This window comes from Coffea eugenioides, chromosome 5, assembly GCF_003713205.1.
Source record: "Coffea eugenioides isolate CCC68of chromosome 5, Ceug_1.0, whole genome shotgun sequence".
Taxonomy (NCBI): Eukaryota; Viridiplantae; Streptophyta; class Magnoliopsida; order Gentianales; family Rubiaceae; genus Coffea; species Coffea eugenioides.
The window spans coordinates 48242242-48250197 of record NC_040039.1 but is presented as its reverse complement, the minus strand read 5'-3'; positions in this window follow the sequence as shown (position 1 = coordinate 48250197).

The window sequence follows — 7956 nt, the reverse complement described above, 5'->3', positions numbered from 1 at the left end:
TTTCATATAAAAGTCATGAGCCAATTGTACAATTATGTACCTTTTATCTTTATTAGAAAAAACAAAAACAAAAGCAAAAAGAAAAAACCCAACTATTCTACCAATCTAGTTTCAATTGATAGCTAAACAACCAGCCTAAGATAATTGAACATTATGAATTACTTGCACTCTCATTAACAAGCACAACATTTAGATAAATTGCAAATGGTTTAAATTCAATGAACATTGCACTTCACTTTATCCGATTCAAATTCATAACAAAACTAAAAAGTTGAACAACTAGTAGGAGATAAAAGAGAGCACTTAAAAGTTAATGCAACCAATGAACATACCAACAATTTAGTTAATTTGAAATGACAATTGATCTCACCCAAATTCAAGAAACATTTCATATACTTCACCTATAAACAACCATTTGATTCTAGTTTTTCAAACTTTAGTTTATTCTTTTCTATAAGATTAATAGGAAAATTGAGTCCTTGTTGTTTGCGCTTTATGTGGCATTATCTTCAAACAAAATTATAGGAACAATAAAAGATAAATAAAAAAGGAAAAATCCGGACATCTTTGCCAATGAAATTTCAATTGATGACAAAGAATAGCCATATAGATATAATTACAGTTAAATATGATAGATTACAAGTATCCTAATTAAGTAAACACAATTTTGACAAAAAGAAAATAAGTAAACACCAAGGACACATATACAAAAAAGTATATATTTATATGAAATAAAAAATGGTGCAAAAAAATAGTGTAGCTCACTTCATAATAAAGAATTTTAGCATAATGCTAACAAATTCAACTCAGATAATATTAACAATTAAGGGTAAGAACAACCACATTAGTAAAAACATGAGAATATTAATAAGGGATAATTTTAGTAACCTCCCTCGAAGTTTCTAAAAATTTCACATAAATACCTTTGAATATTGAAAACTATACTTGCCTCCCCTTAATTGACATGTTTGTTATTAAAGTCAACCCCTGTCATAAAAATGACTTCAAAGTGAAGCAAAAATACTTTACACGTAATTTTCTTCCAAATTTACCCTCCTTGTCTCTAGAAAAAAAGTAATTACACTTTTTGGTGAGAAAATGCCAATAAAATAAAAAGGAAAAAGATTGCACCAGTTTGATCCTCTCACGACTGTAAAAAAGAAAAAAAAAACATAATAATCTATACTTTTAATTGTTATGCCCAAGAAGATCCATTGCCAGAGCTACTGGTAATGGAATGGATTTCTCATGCCAGCACATAAGCCTTGTGAAGGTGCCAAAAAAATTCATGCAATTTTTAAATAAAGGTATTTATAAAAAAAGTCATCTCTAACCATCATCAAGTAGCATAGAGGCACATTCACAAGCACAACATATGATCTTCTATGAAATTTAAATCTTACCCATTGCAAGAATTAACATGATAAATAACAATCAATACTTAGAAAACTTGTAAATAGGTTTAATAAACCAAAAAAGTTTTGATCTTTTACTTCTAATGATTTCAGTGGAGCCTAAATTGTGGTATATTAGTCACCTTTTTGCACAAATTCTTCACCAGATGAAGAATCACAAACAGCTGAGCCTCTAGTTCTTAAGTTTTTTTTTTTTTCTAAAAAGCTATTTTAGTTTTTCTTAGATAATGCTATTACAAGCGCTACTTGGCACATTAAGCATATATACCTCCAGTTATTTCGTGCCAAGTAGCAAAGAAAGATATTTTCAAGCAATTTCTTTTTCTCATATTTTCAATATTTTTTGGCACAAAGTTTTGAGGGTAATTTGGTCATTTGAAGGCTCCTGATGGAGACATTTGGTCACATCCACATGAAAGGGACGGTCAATGCAATATTAAAAGGTGTTTCTATGTAATTATCAGAAATCTTGAGGGAGGTTTCTAAAATTATCCCTATGAACAATTTTGACATAGTTCGATCCGTAATGCATCAAAAAAGTCTCAAGAAAAGCTCAAAAAAGTAGATCAAAGAGTTCAAGTATAAATAATATTTGTAATAACAATCAGTTAAAGCAGCTAAAATTTATAAAGATATTGTATTACAAGGTGAACAATCAAAATTTCACAACGAATTTTAGTATCAAAAAGATGTTATATTTGGGTTATTAGAAGTATTACTAGTGGGGCAAAATGTGCATGGTGTATCTATTAGTCGAAAGCAGAATAAGTTGGTTTAGTTGATAAAATCAAGCCACTTCTTTAACAAAGATTGTATATTCTAGTCCTACTGTCAAAGTAAGGAGACGTGAATAATATTTTGGTAGATAATATATATGTAAAAATATCTATAAGCGACTTATAGTCTTGAGAGCATAGTGGTGACTAATCGAACCGCTTAAATTTTTTTTTTCTACCCAAAAAGTTCTTTTAGAAAAAAACCTACTAGTCAAAATGGCAAAGGGGAGAAATAAGATATCAAGGAAGAAGACAGTCTACAAAACAAAAAAGACAGATCATGTTAAATTTCTTTAGGAGGAAGGAATGAACTCAAACTTGGGTGTAAATGAAATTCTGATTAAGATTATATCATAATCGTTCTAATGAAGTTGAAGTTGATAAATCAATCTACTTTTCTATACGAAATCAGAAGGCATACAAAAAGTAGTCTGGAATGAGTAAAAATTCCACCACTCACTAGAACTTAACTCACTACATAGATTTGGTTGTGACTGTCTCTTGTCGTTGGATGAACTTCTGGTGGCTCCGCTCCTGCTGTATGTACAACGCTATCGCTAATCCAATCATGATGACGACAAATGCAATATTGTGTGCTCTAGAAGTGAAAAGCAAGTCCAAATTCACAAATGCAGCCTCATCAGAGTAGGGATCTATTATTGGATCTCTTACAGAGTCATAAAGATGTGTAACAACCCTCGTCAGAGTAAATCCAATGTAGTAAAGTTTCCGCAGGGGTCTAAAAGGAGAATGGGATATCACGTTTTCAACAATTTGAGGAAGCAGAAATAGATCTTGAATGAAGCCCATGAATTCCTATGTTTTGTATGTCCAAATTTTCTCCAGTTGTGCATCTCCAATTCTGCTCATGTCCTCGTTCTCAAAGATACTCCTATAGAGAAGGCAATAACTCAGCAACCCAAGTTTAAGAATTACTGCAATAATTTGGCGAACTCTTTTATCCTGAGGAACTCCTATGGGTTTGGAAGGGGAACCAGGATGAGGTTGTTTACGAGATTTTGTCACCTTACGCATAAGAGTTGCGGTTATCACCAATGCAGTTAAAACAAGAAGCTTGGCAGTGTAATCAAGGAGAGTCAACAGTTGGTCATATTCAAGGAAGCCATATGGGAATTGGCATTCTTTTTCTTGCAATAGAAATTTGGTGTTGAAGAGCACTGGGTATAGGTAGCCAAGATATTGCAAGGAAAGAATGATAACAGATGTATAAGGAATGCCATCCACATTTTTCTTCAAGTAAAGCAGCTGGCTTGAAATAAGTGCAATAGATGCTATGATCATCAGATTCCGCAGGATCTCTTCAAAAACTTTTCTAAAGACTGCATCTTCTTGGTGTTCGTTATGCGGAAGCATAGAGGTCTGGAGTTCTAATGGATGAAAATACTGTTGGGGAAACCGGGTAATTTCTCACTCAAAAATTCAACTAGTGATTTAAACCGATTCAGTAATTTTCAGGAAAGATCGTCAAAATAATCTCCTTAGACAGAATTACCATTCCAAGTAAATTCTCAGGAAAGGTTGGAAGGGTCATAAGTGGTCCCACTTAAAACCCAGTCTCCAAGACTGAATTTACGTGCACGGTGTATTATCACAACTAGACCCGTGTATACATAAATATTACATACACACGAATAAGAAAATACAGCCAAATGAATCGTATAAAACACTACAAATAAACCAAATAAATATATTGAATACTATATTACAATTGAAAGGAAACTACCAAATAAATGCGGAATAAATAAAAGAGATAAGGAAAGAATGCACTCGAAAAATTGATAATGGAGTTTGGCCAATTTTACCTAATTTCTGAACACCGCTCAAGCAGCCTGCTCTTATAATTTAGGAGAAAAAAGAATTACAAAAGAATTCCTTTTGTTGGTGTGTCTAATTTGGGTTGCTTGAGAGTTATTTTACAGCTCTCAAGCAACCTCTCAAATGTTAATCTAACCGATGTGGGATTAGAATTGTGCCAAAAAATACAACTTTTTTTGCTTGGAAAAGTCATCAATTGAGGCTTCAAATTCAACAAATCTTCACATTGGTATAATTTCTAATCCCACCCAAAAATACAAATCTTCTCACCCAAACAATAACAAATGGTTCTTGCGGTGCTTCCAAATTTACGCCCTTAGGCGCCAAATTAAACGTGCAGGATATTAACTAAGTTTAGACAATGTTCAAATTTGGACCTTGTAACCACCTTGGTCAGTATATCTGCAGGATTCTGCGTAGTTTGAATCTTCTGGAGAAAAATCTCCTCTTCTTCGAGAATTTCCCGCACAAAGTGATAGCGAACATCAATGTGCTTGGTTCTTGCATGCAAGACTTGGTTCTTCGCTGAGTGAATAGCACTCTGACTGTCACAAAACACGTCAATGTGTTTTTAACCAACTCCTAAATCTTCAAGCAATCCTTGAAGCCAAATTGCCTCCTTCACAGCTTCTGTAATCGCCATATACTCCGCCTACGTTGTAGACAAAATCACCGTTGATTGCAAAATAGATTTCCAACTAACTGGCACCTTAGCAAACGTGAACAAGTAGCCAGTTGTCGAACGTCGCTTATCGAAGTCACCTGTATAGTCAGAATCACAATATCCAACTACACATTTACCAAGTGATTCATCCTGCTCAAATACTAATCTAACATCTACAGTATTTTAGATATACCGTAAAATCCATTTCACAGCTTGCCAATGACCCTTGCCCGGATCATGCATAAACCTACTTACCACACTAATTGCCTGTGAAATGTCGGGTCTCATACACACCATTGCATACATCAAGCTACAAACTGCATTAGCATATGGGACTTTCGCCATGTATGCTCGCTCTTCATCCGTCTTTGGAGATAATAGACTACTAAGTTTCAAATGAGGAGCAAGCGGAGTACTTACAGGTTTTGAATCTCCATTCATACCAAAACGTTGTAGTACCTTATTCAAATACTGCTTCTGTGTCAGACAAAACTTGCCTCTCGTTCTATCCCTGCTTATCTCCATGCCGAGAATCATCTTGATTTCTCTCAAATCCTTCATCTCGAACTCTTTACTCGATTGAGCCTTCAATTTTTCAATTTCAACTTGGCGCTTTGACGCTATCAGCATATCATCAACATATAAGAGTAAGTAAATGTAGGACTCATCTCGTAGCTTGTGCAAATACATATAATGATCGTATTTGTTTCTTGTGTACTTCTGACCCATCATGAACTGATCAAATCATTTGTACCATTGCCTCGGTGATTGTTTCAATCCATACAACGATTTGCTCAGCTTACAAACCCAATCTTCTTTACCAGCAACTTTGAATCCATCTGGTTGAGACATATAGATTTCCTCCTTCAAGTCACCGTGAAGGAACGCGGTCTTCACATCAAGTTGAGCTAACTCCAAATTCAATTGTGCTACCAAGGTCAACAAAATTCTAATAGAGAATTGTTTAACAACTGGAGAAAATACTTCATTATAATCAATTCTCTCCTTCTGAGCGTAGTCTTTAGCCACCAATCTTGCCTTGTAGCGAACATCATTCTTATTAGGAAATCCTTCTTTCTTTGCAAATATCCATTTGCATTCAATTGCCTTCTTGCCCTTCGATAGTTGTGTCAATTTTCACGTCTTGTTCTTCTGAAGAGATTGCATCTCTTCTTCCATAGCATCTTTTCATCTATCATTTTCTATATTTCGAACTGCTTTAGAAAAGGTACATGGAATATCATCAACAACTGGAAATGCATAGGCCACCATGTCAACAAAACGAGTAGGTTTTTGAATTTCTCGTCTTGGCCTATTGACGGCAATTGACTCTTGCTGCTGTTGAGGTTCTTGGTTCTTGGGTTAAAACTTCTTTCTCATCTGACTCTTCTTCTGTCATGGGAAAGTCATTGATGGTGCTGTTTGCTGGGCTCACCATTATTTGCTCAAGCTCCATTTGGTTGGGCGTACATTCCACCTGTTGTGGAGTACCACTGGTCCCATCTTGTGCTACCTTATTCAACATGGCAGATTCATCAAAGGTAATATCCCTGCTGATAATGGTCTTTTTTTATTCTAGACACCACAACCGGTATCCCTTAACTCCAGCATTAAAGTCCATAAAGAGAGACTTCTTTGCTCGTGAATCCAACTTTGATTCATTTACATGATAATATGCAGTAGAACAAAAAATACGCAAAGCATTATAATCTGTTGCAAGTTTTTCAGACCATATCTCTAATGGAGTCTAGCAAGCGATTAACGAGATGTTGAGCGTATGTTACAGTTTCAGCCCAAAACTTTCTGCCTAACCCAGCATTAGACAGCATACAACGTACTTTCTCCACTAGTGTCTTGTTCATAAGTTCTGACACCCCATTCTACTGCGGTGTTCTTCTAACTGTGAAGCGCCGAACTATACCACACTTTTGGCATATCTCTTGGAAGGGATCACTCTTGTATTCTCCACCGTTGTCTGTTCGGAGAATCTTGATCTTTCTTCCCGTCTGGTTTTCAACCTGAGCTTTTCATTTAAGGAAAACCCCTAGCACATCATCCTTGTTCTTTATAGTAAATACCCAAACTCTTCTGAAAAAATCATCAACAAAAGTAACAAAATAGCACCTGCCTCCAAGGGATGGAGTTTTAGCAGGTCCCCACACATCTAAATGTACATAATCCAAAATACCCTTGGTATTATGGATGCCAGTGCCAAATTTCACTCTTCTTTATTTTTTCAGAACACAATGCTCACAAAATTCTAATTTGCAACCTTTCGTACCTTTCAAAAATCCTTGTTTGGCAAGATTTCACAAGAATTTTTCACCAGCATGTCCCAATCGCATGTGCCACAACTTTGTTGCCTCCGCATCCTTCTTGCTACTGAAAGATATTGCTGTTGCTGCTATCCCAACAACTGTACTACCTTGGTAGTAATACAAATTATTCTTCCTCACACTTTTCAACATCACAAGTGCTCCCGAAGTTACTTTAAGAATTCCATCTCACATCTTCACTTTCAGGCTTTTTGACTCCAAGAGTCCCAAGGAGATGAGATTTCTCTTTAAATTCGGCACGTACCGAACATCTTTCAAGATTCTAGTGGATCCATCATGATTACGCAACTTGATTGAACCTATCTCACCTGTTTTACATGGATTGTCATTTCCCATGTAAACAACTCCACCATCAAGTTCTTCAAATTCAAAGAACCACTCTCGCATGGGAGACATATGGTAGGTATGTGAGGCCCCAGTCCGTTCGTAAGTCGATATTAGGGGTATTTGATATTCGGTATGGAAAATAGGGTTTTATGGCTAGGAAGGAAACCCTAACTCGGTTAAGTTTGAAAACCCTAGTTTACGTATTATTATTATAAGGTTCAAGCTATAGTTTATATTCGGTATTCTAGTGTGTGCCTTGACGTAAGTAAATATAGGATTTGTTTTAGTAAGTTTGAATGATTAGCAAACCTCTAGTGTTACAATATTAGAAAGTTTAAGTGGAGGATTATTTATCGCCTGGCTTATTCCACATTTTCCTTATTAGAAAAATTCCCAGGATAATTTTTATGAGTAAATATGGGTTTTAGATGATTTTTCTAGTATCGGTTAGTTTTTGAGAAATTAAAAACGTATATCGGACGTGGGACCCACTAGTGCGATAAGTTCGGAAAAATTCGGCCAAACAGGTTAAATTCCGGATACTGTGTGAAATTTATCGGGTGTTAAGAGATAAGTAGAGGATGTGAAGTGATTGATGTGAG